The sequence below is a fragment of the Bubalus kerabau genome, chromosome 14 (assembly GCF_029407905.1).
Source record: "Bubalus kerabau isolate K-KA32 ecotype Philippines breed swamp buffalo chromosome 14, PCC_UOA_SB_1v2, whole genome shotgun sequence".
In the NCBI taxonomy this organism is placed as follows: Eukaryota; Metazoa; Chordata; class Mammalia; order Artiodactyla; family Bovidae; genus Bubalus; species Bubalus kerabau.
Window position 1 is genome coordinate 31634374 of NC_073637.1, and position 20507 is coordinate 31654880.

The window sequence follows — 20507 nt, forward strand, 5'->3', positions numbered from 1 at the left end:
TAAGGCACCTTTGAGCTACACAACAGCCAAACCTCTCAGAATTTTTTTGATCAAATTCCAATTTGAAACAGTCAGTTCTATTATCCCCACACCATATGGACCAATAATGTTTGATTCAGGAAATATGATTACAATATTTCTTGGGCAAATTCTTAGACAGACTAGGTTTTGCATTCTAGGGTACTGATTAATAAGCATGGGAACTTTTGGAAGAAAGAAACCTGCTAAGGTAGGGTGAACAAATTACTATTATGTTTTACCTATTTCAGAAGGTGGCGGGAAAATAGTTCTGTCTGTTTCCTTCTATGGTGTCACTGAGAACCACTTAAGTCTTCTGAAAAGTAAAATGATGTGACAAAAAAAATGTTTGAGAAATATTGTATCTTAGGGAGGGGACAGAAAGAATCTAAGTCGATTCTGCATAGATCCATGTTGATCGTTATGATGGCCAAGATGGATGGACTGGTTATGCTGCAGTCTGTTCATTTGGCTCAGATAGGCAGTGCCAAGAGGAACTTGGGTACAATTTTGCTCCGTGCTAATTAGAATTGGTCAAATGGTCCTCTGATGAATTTCCTCCCCTGGATAGAATTTGAGAGGATATACAACAAAAAAGTAATTATCAAGGGGTGCCAATTATCCATAGGGTCATCGACACTGGATCCAGGGATGTAGGACTGACTCTCAAATTCTTAGAAATTTTATTCCCCAACTAAAGCAACCCCATTAAAAGTCCTCTTTGAGTGGGCACACAACCAATAGTGCATATGCTGATAGCATTTTCACATACAAATCTGATAGTTAGGCACGCCATTACCCAATTTACACATGCAAATGCAGTAATTGTGTGCACTGGGTGCTCAGGAAACCTGGCACACACCCAGGATGGAGGCCTTTTCAAAGCATGGCCAACCCACCAAATTCCTCTTCCACAACAACTCAAGCTAGGGTCTTACCTCTGTTATACAAAGTCCCATGGGATTCTGGGAGAAAGGATATATGCTTTGTGGGTTTCCCCAGGGACTGAAACTTTTTATCTCATTTGATGTGGACATGTTTTAAGTTCTCTCTTTTTTTTTTTTTCTTCAATTAATGGACTGTAGACTTCCTCTCCTTTGTAGTAATTCGCCATTTTGTTTCTCTGCTTTTTAAAAAATCCACTCTAATTAGAAAGTACAAATTCCCTCATTATGACTTATTCTCATCTAGAACCTGAAATGAGAATGATTATGAATTGTTGTAATAAGCGATTTGTGCTTTTAAAAGAATGGAGATTGCTGTTTACAGCCACGTGCACAAGAGTTTACTCCAAGATGCATTTGATTATTCAAATTTACCAAGCTGCTGCAGAAGCAGGCTTTAACTATTTCCTATTTCTTTGTTTATGGATTTTAAATATTCTGGGTTCTTGTGTGGTACTCAGGCAGTACCACACAGGCAAGTAATTTTTAAAATAAAATAGGATTGAGTATCCTTGCTTTGCCAGTGTTTCTCAAAGAGAAGTCTAAAAGTCTGACATTGATCATGGCAAGATTTTTAGATTAACCAAAGAAGGTAGCAGAAAAAGCATAGTAAATTCTACCAAAAAATGGAGAAATGCTGATATTTTGAGAGGTAAAATTGTAATTGAAAATGATAACGTTTGTGTATTCATTCAGAAAAAAAAATATACTGTGTGTTTACCACATTCCATAAACTGTTCTGGGTATCCTTTCTCGTCTCTCTGAACATTCTGTTTCATCTCTGTCTGACCCTTAACTGATGGGATTCTCCAAATTTCCAGATTTCAGTCCTCAACTTTCTACTTACTTTACTGTCTCTTCATGAGAACCTTTATCTTCATTTCTGACCTCCATACTTATCTCTTTCTCCAAGCTAGATTTCTCTTCTAAATTCCAAATCTGTATTTCCAGAAGCCTTTTCATATACTCAGATGAATACGCCAACATACAGCAATATTAACAGATCTAAATTGGGATTTATATCTTCCTCAGATTTCAGGCTAGAGTTAGCTTTTGGTCCTCTCTGGATCTTAAATTCATGTATGCTATTGGTTCCTGAGTTCAGTAATGCTACTGTTTAACCCCAGGCTTCCCTTGTGGCTCAGCTGGTAAAGAATTTGCCTGCAATGTGGGAGACCTGGGTTCAATCCCTAGGTTGGGAAGATCCTCTGGAGAAAGGAAAGGCTACCCACTCCAGTATTCTGGCCTGGAAAATTCCATGGACTGTACAGTCTATGGGGTCGCAAAGAGCCAGACACGACTGAGCAACTTTCACTTCACTTCACTTTACTGTTTAACCTATCATATTATGTACCTTTATGTAATTGTTGTTGTTGTTTAGTTACTAACTTGTGTCCAAATCTTTGTGACTCCATGGGCTGTAGCCCTCCAGGCTCCTCTGTCCATGGGATTTCTCAGGCAAGAATACTGGAGTGTGTTACCATTTCCTTCTCCAGGGGTTTTTCCAGACCCAGGGATTGAACCTATGTTTCCTGCATTGGCAGGTGGATTCTTTAGCTGAGCCACCAGGGACACCCCAACTTCATATAATAAATTTTGGTAAATAGTTGCCTGCTTCCACATTGGATTGAACATGTCTTAAATCAGGAGTTGTGTTTTATTGACCCTGTCAATGTCCTTTACCCAGTGACAACCAAGAACACCAAGAACACATCCATAGTTGGTCTTATTGCTATTCCAGAGAGAAAGAATACTCCCCATGGGGCATGTTAGAGTACTAGGAATAACTATATATATATATATATATATATATATATATATATATATAGTACTAGTATATATATAGAGAGAGAGTATAGTACTCTAACACGGAGAAGGCAATGGCACCCCACTCCAGTACTCTTGCCTGGAAAATCCCATGGACGGAGGAGCCTGGTGGACTGCAGTCCATGGGGTCGCTGAGGGTCAGACACGACTGAGCGACTCCACTTTCACTTTTCACTTTCATGCATTGGAGAAGGAAATGGCAACCCACTCCGGTGTTCTTGCCTGGAGAATCCCAGGGACGGGGGAGCCTGGTAGGCTGCCGTCTATGGGGTCGCACAGAGTCGGACATGACTGAAGCAACTTAGCAGCAGCAGCAGTACTCTAACATGCCCCTTGGGGAGGATTCGATAGATAGATAGATAGATAGATAGATATCACATTTGGGTTTGTCTTAGTTGCTTTGGGGGAGTATTTGGGGAAGCAAATCTTTGTTTTGGATTTGATTTCGAGTTGAAATAGAAGTAATTCTGATGGACAATCTTAAAATATCTCACCTAAAAGGGGGAAAATAAAGACTGCTGTTAAAGTTGTAATTGCTAAAGTATCAGTGCTTACGTGTATTAGTCATGAGAGGGGAATGCTTGATAATGATGGGGTTTAAAAATGTTCATGTTGTGTTTGTGTTCAGACATGATTAGGATGTGCTCTTGTTTTTGCCTTGATGCTTCATGGTCACAGAAGTGGCCTGATCCAATATGGGTGTTCTGTGGAATGGCTTATGTCTAACTGGAAAACATCAATGCCTAGCTTTGAGTGCCTGGCCTGCTCCAGCAGCATCAGAGGATGGATAGTGCCAGGCCAGGTTTCAGCTGTCAGGTCCTGCTTTTCTTTATCAGCCCTCCTTTTCAGTCAGAGGAAGACAGACAGACCATGGGTTATTAATCCATGATATTCAAATTTTCTCCATTGTCAAGACTGTGCTGATCAGGACCAGGAGGGTGTCCAGAGAACATAGTCAATCCCTGTACCAGGGTTAATCCATCCTTTTTTTATATATTATAGGATGCGTTGTTCAGGCTTCCCTGGTGCATCAGTGGTAATGAATCTGCCTGCCAAGCAGGAGATGCAGGTTCAATCCCTGTGTTAGGAAGATCTCATGCAGAAGGAAATAGAAACCCACTCCAGTATTCTTACCTGAAGAATTCCATGGAGAGTGGAGCCTGGGGGGGCTACAGTCCATGGGGTCACAAAGAGTCAGACACAACTGAAGTAACTTAGCAGCAGCAAAAGTTTAGAAAAGGGTGCTGAAGAATTAGAAAATCAGCTTTATTTCATTGTCTTGCATGGAATCTGTCTACTTTTGCAATCACCAGCTTGTTCCAAAGCTTTGATTGGAGATTTCTACTTATGTAGTAAACTACCGCACAACTGCACTCATCTCACACGCTAGTAAAGTAATGCTCAAAATTCTCCAAGCCAGGCTTCAGCAATACGTGAACCGTGAACTTCCTGATGTTCAAGCTGGTTTTAGAAAAGGCAGAGGAACCAGAGATCAAATTGCCAACATCTGCTGGATCATTGCAAAAGCAAGAGAGTTCCAGAAAAACATCTATTTCTGCTTTATTAACTATTCCAAAGCGGAACTCCAAAGAGGAACTAAAAAACCTCTTGATGAAAGTGAAAGTGGAGAGTGAAAAAGTTGGCTTAAAGCCCAACATTCAGAAAACTAAGATCATGGCATCTGGTCCCATCACTTCACGGGAAATAGATGGGGAAACAGTGTCAGACTTTATTTTTGGGGGGCTCCAAAATCACTGCAGATGGTGATTGCAGCCATGAAATTAAAAGACGCTTGGTCCTTGGAAGAAAATTTATGACCAACCTAGATAGCATATTCAAAAGCAGAGACATTACTTTGCCAACAAAGGTCCGTCTAGTCAAGGCTATGGTTTTTCTAGTGGTCATTTATTGATGTGAGATTTGGACTGTGAAGAAAGCTGAGCGCCGAAGAATTGATGCTTTTGAACTGTGGTGTTGGAGAAGACTCTTGAGAGTCCCTTGGACTGCAAGGAGATCCAACCAGTCCATTCTGAAGGAGATCAGCCCTGGAATTTCTTTGGAAGGAATGATGCTAAAGCTGAAACTCCAGTACTTTGGCCACCTCATGTGAAGAGTTGACTCATTGGAAAAGACTCTGATGCTGGGAGGGATTGAGGGCAGGGGAGAAGGGGACGACAGAGGATGAGATGGCTGGATGGCATCACCAACTCGATGGACGTGAGTCTGAGTGAACTCAGGGAGATGGTAATGGACAGGGAGGCCTGGTGTGCTGTGATTCATGGGGTCACAAAGAGTCAAACACGACTGAGTGACTGAACTGAACTGAACTGAGTTGTCACTTATACAGATTTCCTGAGAATCCTCTGTTTAAGATCCCTTTATGGAATGAATGTCCAATAGTAAGGAGGAAGCAATGTATGCCTTTGGGCTGGCAAACATTTTCCCAGTGGTTAACAACCTGGAGTTTTACTACTATGTGAGTTGTTAACAGTACCTGCTAGCTTCTTTTTCATCAAGGCTCAAGGGCAATTTGTCTCTGGTGCCTTTTTCAAAAGATCAAATCTGTACATTGTGCAGAGACAACTTAGGTGGATGTTTTAGAAAGGCAATTTCTACTTACTGCTGACAAACCTTAGGTATCATACAAGTCTATTGCATTAATAGTCATATCAGCTTGAAAAGGGGCAGAATCTACAATTGAAAGTAATTTCCAAAAGCCCGAGTAATTCTTTTATTGTAGGAGATAACTTGTGCATCCTAGAAAGGATTCGTCTTAATATTATGAAAGTTAATGATGGAATTTGGGGGCCTTGGAAGTTTAGTATATTATTTAATATTATGTGAAGTATAATATGGGCCTTCCAGGTAGCGCAGTGGAAAAGAATCCACCTGCCAATGCACAAGACACCGGAGACATGGGTTTGATTCCTGGGTTGAGAAGATCCGTTGGAGGAGGAAATGGCAACCCACTCCAGTATTCTTGCCTGTGAAATCCCATGGACAGAGACCTAGTGGCCTACAGTCCATGGGGTTGAAAGAGTCAGACACAACTAAACACACACACACCCACACACAGTATAATATAATACAGCAAAACACAAGTATATCATATAATGTTTTAAAGTTAAAAATTAGAAAAAATCCATTGACTTGTACACACATTTGTCTTTTTCTATAGCTATTGTACCTACTTTAATCATTTATACAGATTATCTTTAATCAAAATTGTTTCGAAAAAAAACAATTTTTTTATTCTTCATTATAACAGAAAACCTGAGAACAAAAGATCGTGAAATTGTTTAGTTATTCTATTACATGAACACTTACTTAAGAAGTCAAAAATTATGTTATTTTATAAAAATATAAATAAATTATTTATATAATTCTATAATTTATACAATAAATTAAATTATTAATATAAATAAATTATGTTTATTTTAATGTTTATTTATTTATTTTAATATGTATAATGTCATTCAAAACTATTTGCATATTTTGTTAATAAATTACCATTTTAATAAATAAGAGTAAAGTAAAATTAGACTCAACTACTCAATGCTTGTGTCTGTTGCTTGTTTAGAAATTTTATGAACTTCCAAAGATTACCTATTAATTAACCTAATCATTTTCTTAAAATTGAAATTTAATTAAGTATCTAGAAATTACTAATTTTAGTTAACACCTTAAATCATATGATTTGCAGGATTGTAAGAATTTCATACAATTAAATCTTAAAGAAGTTATTCATCATTATCATTCCATTTAGTTGATTATAATTTAATATATATAATTTTAAATTTTAAACAAGCTATGATAACAGTGACACTCTACTTAATTTACCAAACTAATGTAGGATATTAAAGATGGTTAAATCTTAAGAAATTTACTGTAACATTATTCTTATACAGTAAGCTAATTTTTTTAGTGTCTTTTAATCATACTAATGCATATCTTTTGTCTCAGAAGTAAAGCTTTTTCTTATCTTGTAACTATAGTAACAGAAGCTACCATATAAATATAAATAAATAGAAACACAAAATACATAAAGAGAAACACAAAACAAAACACAAAGAGAAACACAGTTAATAACTAATTTTTACTTTCTTTGGGACATTTTAGACTATTTATCTGGACTAAATATTTGAGTGGGTACTGACTTTTTATATCAGTTAACCTTGAATGTTTCCTAAAAGAGTTGAAAAAGAAGGAAGAAGAATAGAAAACAAATGAGAGGGATTCAGCTTCATAAAAATATGAAATTACTGCTGTAAAAAGTAATTATATGACACAATTGTCTATGTAGGAAACAATTCCAAAGAATCATCAACAACAACAAAGGCTGCTGGAACTACTAGGTGATTCTAGCAAGGTTGCAAGATAGAAGATTAATATACAAAAGCAATTACGTTTCCTCTGTAAGAAAATTAAGTTTGGATGTAGATAACAGCTTGACATACATGTACACAAGAGAGTGATCTACAACTGGTTTAGACAGAGCTTGACAATTTCATCATAACAATTAAAAAGCTAGCATTTGGGAACTCCCTGGCAGTCCAGTGATTAGGGCTTGGCCCTTTCACAGCTGTGTCCCAGGGTTCAGTCTCTGACCGGGGAACTAAGATCCCACAAACCACATGGTATGGGGAGGGGGGAAAGCCAGCATTTACTAATCCCTGAATATATATATATATATATATATATATATATATATATATATATATATATATATTTTTTTTTTTTTTTTAAGAAAAAGAAACAACAGAAGTCCATAGAGAAAAGCTTGTCCCCTCTGTTAAACAAAGTCATCTTTTAGACAAAGGAAACAACTTTCTCATAAAAGCATCTTTGCTTTTGGTTCTAAGCTAATGTCAGTTAAATAATCTCTTTCCTGTTAAAAACTCCCCAACATAGCCACTGAAATTCCAAAAATTGTCCCTGGTGCTATCGTGACCGTTAAGAGAGAGAGGCATGTCAGTTAGTATCATGGCGAGAAAACAAGGAGGAAGCAGATGTTTGACCTGAAGGAGGCAAAGCTTTAGGTTGAGAGTATCCCATGGTGGGTGCCTTGTACAGAATGGGTGCTTTGTACATTGTCAGTTCAGTTCAATTGGTCAGTCATGTCCAACTCTGTGTGACCCCATAGATGGCAGCCCACCAGGCTCCCCCATCTCTGGGATTCTCCAGGCAAGAACACTGGAGTGGGCTGCCATTGCCTTCTCCAATGCATGAAAGTGAAAGTGAAGTTGTTCAGTCGTGTCTGACTCTTAGGGACCTCATGGACTGCAGCCTACCAGGCTCCTCCGTCCATGGGATTTGCCAGGCAAGAGTACTGGAGTGGGTTGCCATTGCCTTCTCCTGCACTTGATAAGGCAGACAAATACTGAACTGACAAATAAAGTGATGAAATACTGAAGTTGTGTTCTTTTTCTTCTTACTGTTTAAAAGTATTTTCAGGAATTATTCACATCTTATAAGAAAACTTTAGAATTTTTATTCCTATCTACCCTTGAGAAATACTAACTGAAAGCTAATTAAATAAAAATAATATTGCCAGTCACACAAGCTCTGTGAAGACATAGGGAAAGATTGTTTTGTTCATTGAGCTCTAGCCTAGAAGGGCAGCAACTGCCTCACAACTTTTTATCAGCAGCAATAAATTGGCAGCCTCAATCCACTGTAATTCTCCTGGGTGAGTGTTGTTACACATTCGTTAGTTGGATGCACAGAAGTGTAACTGGAGAACTAAGCTGCTATACCAGGCTCAAAAATGGAGAGGCTCTCTTCAGAGATTTTTAACTACTTTATTTTTATTTTGACAAATATTTCAGGGAAAACTGAGGCTAATAGAAAAGAAGAAAAAGACTTGTATTAAAATAACTGCAATGATAGCTACATATATTAATATATTCTGCTGTACACCTGAAACTGACACAACATTGTTAATCAACTATACTCCAATATAAAATTTAAAAATTGTTAAAAAGGAAAAAAATGCCAAAGCAAAATAATGCTATGGGGAGAAAAATGACAACAATGGGAGTTGTATTGGCGGTGTAGATGCTCAAGACCGGTCGAGTGGGAATGACAGAGTTATTTTTCCATCTTGAGACTGAGACACAACAGAGCACTGAGGCATCCTTGGGCGGAGTCAGTGAATGAAGCTCACAAGAACTGAATAGGTTTGAAAGACGGCTGTGGAGGTGCTATTAAGAGGCCAAAGAAAGTGTCCAAGTGTTAAGGCAAGCTTAACAATAATTCAGACAACAAGTAGCTTGGAGTTTGTAGAAGTGGTGGCAAGGTCACAACAAGAAATTGTGGCCCACAGAGAAGAATCAGTAGGAGGCTGCCACCATCTGGGTTCACTCACCGGAGCAGCAGGCTCCAGCTACTCAAAGAGTGCTTCTGGGCAGACCTGAGTTGTTCAGACAAAAGTGAGACCAAAGCTGCAAGCCTCACTGTTGGCTGCCTGTGGGTGGGGAGAGCTGGGACTAAAAAGGCAGTGAGAAGACCACTGGGACACCTTGATGGGGTGGCTGCCCTCTACCCCACCTCAGAGATCTGAAGTTATATGAGGATGGTTCTCAGAACATCATGTAAGTAAGTCACTTTTAAACACAACTAAGCATTAGGTGATCCAGTGAAGTGAAAGTTGCTCAGTCGTGTCCGACTCTTTGCAACCCCATGGACTGTACAGTCCATGGAATTCTCCAGGCCAGAATACTGGACTGGGTAGCCTTTCCCTTCTCTAGAGGATCTTCCCAATCCAGGGGTCAAACCCAGGTCTCCTGCATTGCAGGCAGATTCTTTACCAGCTGAGCCTCAAAGGAAGCCCGAACCTAAGTGTACTCATCTTAAAAATGGAGATAAAAATAGCTACCTTACAGGCTTTAACAAAAAAATGTAAACAACAACCCTGGTATATTATGTAGTAGTCACTACATCATCAGGGTTAGCATTTTTATATTATATTAAGCTTCCCAGTGGGAGCCCAGGTGGAACATACTTACAGTGACTTGCTGGTTAAAAAATGAGTGAAGTCAGAAAGAGAAAAACAAATATCATATATTAATGCATATATGTGGAATCTAGAAAATGGTATAGATATTTGCAAAACAGAAGTAGAGACACAGATATAGAGAACAAACATGTAGACCAAGAGAAAAAAGAGGGTGGGTGGGGTGAATTGGGAGATTGGTGTTGATAGACATACACTATTGATACTATGTATTATGTATCAAAGGTCCCTCCAGTCAAAGCTATGGTTTTTCCAGTAGTCATGTATGGGTGTGAGAGTAGGATTATAAAGAAAGCTGAGCACCGAAGAACTGATGCTTTCGAACTGTGGTGTTGGATAAGACTCTTGAGAGTCCCTTGGACAGCCACGAGATCAGTCAATCTTAAAGGAAATCAGTCCTGAATATTCATTGGAAGGACTGATGCTGAAGTTGAAACTCCAATACTTTAGCCACCTGATGAGAAGAACTGACTCATTGGCAAAGACCCTGATGCTGGGAAAGATTGAAGGCAGGAGGATAAAGGGACGACAGAGGATGAGATAGTTGGATGGCATCACTGACGGACATGAGTTTGAACAAGCTCTGGGAGTTAGTGATGGACAGGGAAGCCTGGCGTGCTGCAATCCAAGGGGTCCGGAAGAGTCCAACACAAATGAGCAACTGAACTGAATCAAACTGATACTATGTATAAAATAGAAAACTAGTGAGAACATACTGTATAGCTGAGGGAATTCTACTAAATGCTCTGTGGCGACCTAAATGGGAAGGAATCCCCAAAAAGAAATAGCTGGTTCACTTTGCTATGCAGTAGAGGCTGACACAACATTGTAAAGTAACTATATTCCAATAAAAATTTAAGAATGAGTTTACCCTATTTTCCTGGCCTCATTTGACTTTATTTCCCTATTTTGGTTTCTTTGTTTTTATCCTTATTCTTATAGATTAAGTAAATATCAAATTAAGAGTTAAATATTATTTTAAAAATATTGAACCCAAATTGCAGATGGTAAATTTAATAAACTAAGTAGATAAGATTCTGATTTCTTATTTTCCTTAAAAAAAAAGAAAGAAATGTAGATTGTGTTTTGGCTTCAAAAAGTGAGATCCTGCAGTTGAAACATGATAGAAATAGCCCTTAAAAGCTAAATGAAATGAATAGTCTTGCAAAGGGAATAAAGGCGGAATTTTTCACAAGTCTCTGGAAACCAGCAAAAAAGCATCAGAACTGTTGTTTGCAGTAATAATTGTGATTACTTAGTTAAAATATCCTGTACAAGAAGCTTTCTATGTTTTTTGCTCCTCTACAAGGAAAATTAAAACAGAACACATAGCATTGGGGCCAGTTTGTTTCCAAAGAAGTCAATTATTAATATAGTATTTAGTATTTAATGAACTAAGCCCGGTTATGTGGAATGCTGCAAAGAGATCGCCATACCAGCAGAGAACAGGTGTTGAGGTAAGCTTTGTGCGTATGTTTACCAGCTGACTAGTACCCATTAAAATAATAATAATCTAATAAAAATTACTTTATATCTAGTGGAAGTGGAAAGTCCCCTGTGTGTTGGAAAATAATTTTACTCCCTTTGCCATGGCAGCGGTGAGAATCCACACCCAAAGCAGCCGGAATATTCTCAATTTCTATACCTTAGACTTTTCTCTTTAAGCATCCCTTTCTCCGTAAGTGTGGTCCAGGCAGTTAGGGCAGTTCACTTTCTTATGGTTTCAAGGGACAGGCAAACATGTATCCATTCACCACCATCCTCTCTGGTAATGGGAGAAAAACAGGAACCCTAGTAAATGATAATGCTCTGTCTGCAATAAGACATTGGATGGAGCTATGGGTGTCCTGAAGCACCATCCTGAGCCTTGGTTGTCCCAGAGAGACTTGAGTGGCTGCTAGGGCAGCTCTTAGTGTCCCCTGAACTGGCAGTCCCTGGGGAAGCCCCTGATTTCAGGCTAGTCATACTCAAAACTGTGATGAATACCAAGTCCCATCGTCCCCAGCCTCAATTCCTACCATTTCTCTTCATGACATGTCTACCTATTCTGTTTCAACTGAGCCTGACACACTTGACTTTTGTTCTACAAAAAGCTGAGCTCAAGAAATTTTTAGGAATTTAGCTACATACACTACAGAGTAGAGACTGAAAACTAAGAGTTATCTGCGGTGTGACCAGAATCAAATCCTTCCAAGATAACCAAAGGCTCACAAACTCCAAGAACAAACTTATAGTTACCAGAGGGGAAGGGTTAGTTAGGGACTTTAGGATCGATTTCTATTTCTATATTTAAAATGGATAACCAATAAGGTCCTACTGTAGATCACAGGGAACTCTGCTCAATATTATGTAACAACCTAAATGGGAAAAGAATGTGAAAAAGAATAGATATAAGTATATGTATATCTGAATTACTTTGCTGTATACCTGAAACTGGGCTTCCCAGGTAGCTCAGTGGTAAAGAATCTGCATGCAGTGCAGGTGACCTGGGTTTGATCCCTGGGTTAGGAAGATCCCCTGGAGGAGGGCATGGCAACCCATTCTAGTATTCTTGCCTGGAGCGTTCCATGGACAGAGGAGTGTGGCGGGCTACAGTTCATAGGGTCGCAAAGAATCGGACACGACTCAAGCAACTAAGCAGCCACAGCATACTTGAAACTATCACAACATAGTTAATAAACTATGCGCATGCTCATTGGCAGTCCTACGATCTCCTTAAAGATAGAGTATGTCTCCTTTGGGAAATCTGGAGAAAGTGATAGGATTTAGTACATATAGGTTGAGTTTAGGGTAACTAATCTAGATTGGAAAACTAATTGGAACAAGTGCTTTATGGATAATATGTGGAAAGAAGTAAGAAGGGGTTTTTCTCAAGTCCGCTCGGTTTATTGGAGTGACTACTTCACTGATTCATAAGAGGTCAGAGGAAGAGTAAGGAACAGAGAACATCCTTCCAGACTCTAGTGCCAGGGTCCAGCCAAGGTGGATCCAGGGAATTTGAAGCGGGGACGGCGTCGGCGAGGATCAGGAAACAATTGCTTAATTAAACGTTAATTAAGGATATAAAGAGTGGTTAAATAAGGATAGCTCAGTGAGGAAATTCAGTGGAGAAAATAGGCTGAATAACTTGGTTTACGTGGAAAGCTAATAAAATTCCAAAATAAGGAATTTGCATCACCTAAGTAGGCTGCAGGCGTCCTCCCGTTCTCCCGAAGGAGAGGAGACACTAAGGCCTCCCTGGTCAGATCTTAAAAGCCCAGGCAAAATTAGTAGGCTTGACGAGCCTCCACGCCCCAGATGGAAATTCAGCCAGAAGGTGAGAGAGAGAACGACATGGGGAGACCAAGTTTCGGTGAACAAAGCCCGCACTTTATTTTCCAAAGTAGTTTTTATACCTTAAGTTATGCATAGAGGATAATGGGGGAAGGGGTAGAGTCATGCAGTAAGCCAGGCTTTCTTCCTGCAAACTTATCATATGCAAAAGTTTAGGTGATTTACATCATCTTCTGGCCCGGAGGCCTGTTAACATTTTAAGACCCTTTCTTCAGAAAACTTATTTTTCTCTAAAGGTGATTATTCTAAAGTCAGGCGCCACCCTCTGAAAGCATTAGATAAAGTTGCATTCTTATAGGGCAAAGGTGTGGTGGGCTATAACAAGAAAAAGAATTAACTCAAGGGTCCAAGGTTACAAACATTAAAGCTACTACTTACATTCCTATACACCAATTATATTAATCAATACACTGCCAGGGACACAGTAGGTAAGGGATATGGAAACTTAGCAAGCATTGGCCCAAGAAGTGAAAAACCCTTCACCAATACAATTTCTAATCAATCTTTTAACTGCTCAAAGGAATCTGTATTCAGACAGTTTAGAACATCTCATGCCTCTGACGGTTGTGAACTAAAACACTCTTGTCACGCCCAGGAACTTTATTAACTGGAGCTGTAATTTAACTCTTTTTCAGAGAGAGGTGGTGGGGGACAGCCCCCCATAAAGTCAGAGGTGTAGGTGAGAGCACAAAGCAGTAAAGTAGGCAGACTCTGGTTTTGGGGGTAGATGCTCGAGAATTTCCAGGGGGACTCCTGAGGCTCGATGCCGCCTTTGTGTATGCCGAGCCTCCTTCCTCATGACCTTTGCCATGGGTGGAGTTCCTCATGCTGGCTCCTGGCACTCTAGGAGCTCTCCTTGAGCCTAGGGAGAGCCAGGAAGCCTGTGCTCCTCCTCAGTGCAAAGTAAGGACCTGGCCAGGTGGCTACAAATTAAAAAATTAGCGGGCATAGCTGATTATGTGATGCTAGCCCTTTATTCAAGTCCAAGCCACCCATAGGCTACACCATGGTTGGTTCCTCAAGGAATATAGAGCTGTGACTCCTAGGAAGTGAACACTTTGGGGTCCATATTGCTAACTCAGTGACCTGACTTACTACTGGTGGCTGGATCTCTTGGACTTCCCAATGTGTGGACACGAATTCTGATTTCTCAGGCCTTAACATCCTGCCCAGCTTTTGATCTTGTCCATTTTTTCTTGTAGCAACATCTTTGTGGTTGTAGGCAGTTTAGGTAGGCTCACTCTACTCTGGCTTCAGAACCCTTCAGAAGAAGAAGCGCTATACAGACACAACAACATAGATTTGTCTTCCTGGCTTAACCACAAGGCTTTGGACAAGTTTTGGAGACAAGTTGAGTATCACAGTGGCTATCATTAATGCTGAGTACTGTATTTTCCATAATTTGGCTGCTAGAGGTGGTAGAAGAGGGACCCTGGGACTTCCAGGAACTACGAGTAACTCTGAAATGCAAGACTGTAAGGGACACCCCCTTTCCTTTGGTCCTGGAAGCCAACAGGTGCTGGTGCTGGGATCAGAGGACAGAATATCATGATGGTGAGCACTTCCCGTTAGAAGGGTCAGGCTGTTATCACAATTCTAGTGAAACCTAGAAGTCAGCTGTCCCCTCTACCAGACTACTTGGGATAGGACTTTGTATAATAGCTCCATGCAGTTTTCATAAGGAATTCATCAGCCCACAGATCCATAGTGAGCAATGTGGAATTTTCTGTAGGTTTAACCCGGGAAATAGAAGAGAAGACTATACAAATATCAACACTGTATCATTTAAAAATGCTCATGGGATATGTTTGTTTTCCAAACTTTCTTCCAAATTTTCATCTCCCTAACTGGGACCCAGAGTAGTTTTCTTCTCTTTTTTCATCACACAGTACCCAGAACCTTCTGCCGGATTCCTCTCCTCCCTTTATTAATGACACAGTTACTGAGACCAGTCTCTCTTAGAGGGCAATGGTGAGTTATACAAAAACAAAGCAACAAAATACTTGTATTACACCAGCGTAAAATCCTTAATGAGAGGTGACCACTGCCATGTCCCTGGTACCTTGTATCCTCTTCTGCAGCCTTTGGAGGTAGGAATTACTCTCTATAGCTGGTAGGTAACTAAAGTTTAGGAAGCTTCACAGTGAATTTGCAAAAAGAGATGACGTAAATCCAAATTATATAACTCCAAGTCAGGGTTATTTATTTTTGAACCACACAAGGAACAAGACATTCTTGGATACTTAACCTCTAGGGTGAAGGAAGAGATTGTTGCCCTTTCATTATAATCCTAATCACAAAAGGATAACAAATTTTGTCAAGAATGAGGTTAGAGGCCTTGATTAAATCCAGCTATCTGCTTTCTGGAAACAGTGTGTTCTAAGAAAGGAAGTAACCAAGCCAAAGGAAACCAGGGACTCTAAGTTAACAAAGAAAAGGAGAGCCCTCACACAGCATATTTCTGTATAATTTTGTTATTTTGTTCAACTCATTTTGTCAGCAGGGGTTCTCTTTGACTATGAAAGAGAAGAAGAAAATCTTTTCTTAACAATAATATACACTTGCCATGAGAGAGATGAAGCAGAAGATTAAGCAAGAAACTCAGCTATTTTATTGCCCTAAGGCATTATTCATTTCCCTGACACATTATGTTTTTAATTAAAATTGCATGTGAGTTAATTAAAATATTCACTCAGGCACTTTCCCACACCCCCGCCTCTTGCATGGGTTCCTTGTTCCTCTTGAAGCTTTTTGGTAAAATTCAGTTTCATTTTAACTTTGCTGCCTTTATTGGCTACAGCTTTACCAGAGAGTCTATATACAAAGTTAACTGAAAAAAAATCTAATTTACAAAATTCATTCTGAAGTGGCCAGGGGAAAGGGAAGTGGCCAGAGGTGGAATTGTTATGGCTTAGACATTTCTTCCTGCTTACTTAATCAAAAGCATGAAGTTGGCATTGATAGAAAGCATATTAAAAAGGGATCCTTTGATTTTTATTGTGATAGACATGTTTATCCCTCTGTAGTCCTTTGTTCTGGAAATAATCATCATTGATGGCCCCTGTGGTTGTGTAACCAGAGCTTTCTCTGTTTACAGCTGATAGATTCACCTTTGGTAGACATTTATCTATTGAAACCTATCAATTGACAAGCCAGTTACTCTGAGTAACTCTGAGAGACAGGCTCCCTCTTGAAAAGGTTGATATAGAGACAGAAAGACCTTGGTCACCGGTGGCATCTCTGTGGTTGGTTGGTTCATTTGCAAACATGAAACTGACTGAAAGGAAGAGTAGAAAGAATCAGAGAGGGCTGTAGCCACATGGCTTCTGAGCTGGACAAGACAGAACCTCGAATTTCTTCCCATGCCATTACCCATGAGGAGTGTCAGTATTCTTGAGATTTTCTTTTTTGTGGGGGAAGGATGTTCTTTTGCTTGTTTGTTTTATAATAAATCCCTCATTTTTAGGGTCAGCTAAAATGATTTTTGGATCCTTGTAAACAATGAGCTTTGCCTAAAATATCCATGCTTCACAACTCCATATATCCCTAAGTAGCCCTGATAGAGATAATATTAAAAATCAAAATCAAAATGAGTAGAAAGAAGCCATTATGAAGATCCACTGACAAAATAAAGTTCAGATCTGAGAAGAATATTTTTTAACAACCACAGAATCCCTTGTGAAGAGTTTGGGGAAATTTCATTTTTTTCTGTTTTTTTCCATCTCCAGTGATGTTTCATCACCTCAACAACGTGTCCCTGAGATCCTAGTGCCCTGGGGCAGCTGCCTGGCTGACAAATTTGCTCATTTTCCCTGCTACCTAGATAAAGGTGCCATGTCTTTCTCCACGATCAGATTTCTAATACCAGCATTAACCCAGCTGGATGTGGTTGTTGTTCAGCTACTAAGTCGTGTCTGACTCTCTGCGACCCCGTGGACTGCAGCACTCCAGGCTCCCCTGGCCCGCACTGTCTCCAGGAGTTTTCTCAGATTCATGTCCCTTGAGTCGGTGATGCTATCTAACCTCTCATCCTCTGCCACCCTCTTCTCCTTTTCATTTCCATCTTTCCCAGCATCAGGGTCTTTTCCAATACACATATCCCCCACCTCTTGGACCCGCCTCCCACCCTACCTCCCAACTCATCGCTCTGGGTCAGAGCACTGAGCTGAGCTCCCTGTGCTATACCTCACGTTCCCGCTAGCTACCTACTTTACACATGGTAACATATATATTTCAATCCTAATCTCCCAATTTGTCCCACCCTCTCCTTGCCCTTCCCCCCTGCTCATGTCCATATGTACATTCTCTACATCTATGTCTCTATTCCGGCCCTGCAAATAGGGAGCCTCCTCATCAACAAAGTATGTACTGTTATTTCTTTTATCTTAAAATCTTTGCTTGATTCTTCTTTCCTCTTTAGCTACCATGCCTTCATTCTTCTTCCCTAACTGATGAACTTCTTGATGAAATTTACTGAATTATTGCTTCCTGTTCTTACCAAACTAGCGTGTCCTGTTCCTCTTCTCTTATTCCCTCTTGAATCAACTCTGATCAGGCTTTAGTCCCCATCCACCCCATCAAAACTCTTCTTATCAAGTCTCCAATAACCTTTATGGGCTTCCCAGGTTGCGCTAGTGGTAAAATAATCTGCATGACAATGCAGAGGACTTAAGAGATGTGGGTTCAATCCCTGGGTCAGGAAGATCCCTTGGAGGAGGAAATGGCACCCCACTCCAGCATTCTTGTGGGGAGAATCCCAAGGACAGAGGAGCCTGGTGGGCTACAGTCCATGGGGTCACAAACAGTCAGATACTACTGAGCATCTGAACACACAATAACCTTTACATTTCTAAATCCAATAACCAGTTTTGAGTCCTTATATACTTGACTAATCAGCAGCAGTTACCAGAGTTGAGAACTTCTTTCTCTGTGATACACTTTCAGCATTTTGCTTCTAGGACATCATACTCGCTTGGTTTTAACAACCTACTAGATACTTCTCAATCTTCTTTGCTGCTGCTGCTTCTTCTCCATGACCTCTTAATGTTGTGGTTCCCCATATTTCTATATTTTCTTATTACTCTATAGTCCCACCTCGGTGATGGCATTGAATCTCATGTTTTAAAATGTAATTTCTATGCAAAAAACTCCAAAATTTATATCTCTAACTCAGATATTTCTTCTGAGGTTCCTATGTTCCCCTGCCCACTTGGTATCTTCATTTGAATATCTATTGGAAATCGCATAGTTCAAACTAAAACTCTGCTCATGATATTCTTCCCACTAATCTGCCTTGTCCATAGCTTTCTCTGTCTCGCTGAAGAGCAGCTTTACCCTTCCTGTGTCTCAGTCCCAAACTTTCTAGTTAATTAAGATTCCTCTTTATCTCTCTTTCATGCTCATAATCATTATTTTATATGATTCTGTGTCCTTTACCTTGAAAATATTTACCTGAATCTAATCACTTTTTGCTGTCTCTATTGCACCACACTTGCCCATTGATTACGAACACCGCAAGGACCATTTAACTAGGCTTCTCTATTTCCCAGTTTGTGTCTCTACTGTCCATTCACAACACAGCAGCAAAAGTATTTCTTTTAAAATGTAAGTCATACCATATCATTCTGTCACAAATCCTGCAGGGGCTCTCTACTTTGCTCAGAGTAGAAGCCAAAGTCCTGGTGATTTGGCTCACAAGGGCCTCACAGAGCTCACTTAGACCTACGCACAGTGACTCTGCTGATCCTTCTGAATGCCAAGAACATCCTCTGTTCCCTCAGCTTTCCTCTTAGATATCCACACACTATATCCTTTACCTCATTTTGAATAAGGTCCCACCCTTACCACCTAGGGCTTCCCAGGTGGCACTAGTGGTAAAGAACCTGCCTGCCAATGCAGCAGATGTAAGAGATGAGGGTTCGATCCCTAGGTTAGGAAGATCCCCTGGAGGAGGGCATGGCAACCCTCTCCAGTATTCTTAACTGAAAACTGGACAGAATAACTTAGCGGGCCCCTGTCCCTAGGGTGGCAAAGAGTCAGACATAACTGAATCGACATAGCATGCACACATGCTTATCACCTATTTAAAAAAAATGTAACCTCTATCTGATGTCTTGTAACCTGCTCAATTTTGTTTTCTACAGAGCTGCTTATCATCTTCTAACATATGATTGATGTTTTTATTATTTGTTTATTCTCTTTTTATTCTATTGGCTTGTCTCCAACATATGCAAATGTAATCTCCCTCTAAAATTAGGGGGTTTGCGTGATTTTTGCACTAATATTTCCATGCATCCCAAACAGTATACCTGGCATATAGTAGGTTCACAATCAATATTTGTTGACTGACTGGATGAATGAAGGCTTCTAAGCTAAGGAGGGCAGATCAAAGACTGGGGAGGCAAAGATTAACATAATTTACATGGAAGAGTATAAGATGAAGAGTTCCAAAAACCTAAATATGGACACTCTTAAATCTTCTGTCTAATACTAAATGTGACATGTATAGGGGTAAGACTCCTTGAAGCTGGGGAAACAGCAAATACCCGGGAAAGAATAATTACTTGGCGCTGCAAGCTATAAAGCTACTCAAGCTTGAACATGATAGCCCTGATGGCCAGAGTGCAGAGACTTCCTTGAACACCAAGTGCACTCAGTAAAGCTTCCGTCAAGATCATGACCTAGGAGTTTAGTACCAAACTCGACCATGAGAAAAGGCTATTCAAGACCTGCCTAAAAAAGAAAAAAAAAAAAAAAACAAACCTTAAAACTCTCAAGCTAATCTATAACTAAATCCACTCTCTGTAAGACAAATCAACACTCTAAAGAAAGACAACAGAATCCATACACATAATCCAAACAACGAAAACAAGAAAACTCAAACATTGGCTATTGTAACATTTAGAATATCTATCATCTAATTTTTAATAGGTACCACACTTGAAAAGAAGTAGGAAAATGTAACTCATAACCATGAGCAAAATCAACTAGTTGAAGGCAAAACGTGTAAAAGAGAAAAACTGTCTTTGGTGCTTTCTTCCTGCACATTCAGTGGAATCCCAAGATCTCAAGCCTTTCCAAGCTTGTAACATGCATCCCAACTTTAAGGTGCTCAGAGCTCCACACTGTCGTGTCCTTTCTTCTTTCTCTATATCCAACTGTGCCCACTTGATTTATCTGTATATTATTCTTTTTAGCTGATGTTCTCTCTCCTTTATGTATCAAGATCACAACTAGCTAAAACATGAGTATTGTAATGAGGAAAAGCTAGAGCTGTAAAATCTCCCGTCCCTAAGACTATATGGGGCTTCTCCTCACCACCCTACGGTATTATTGTCTTACTCTAAATTGTAAGAACTTTATTTGAATAA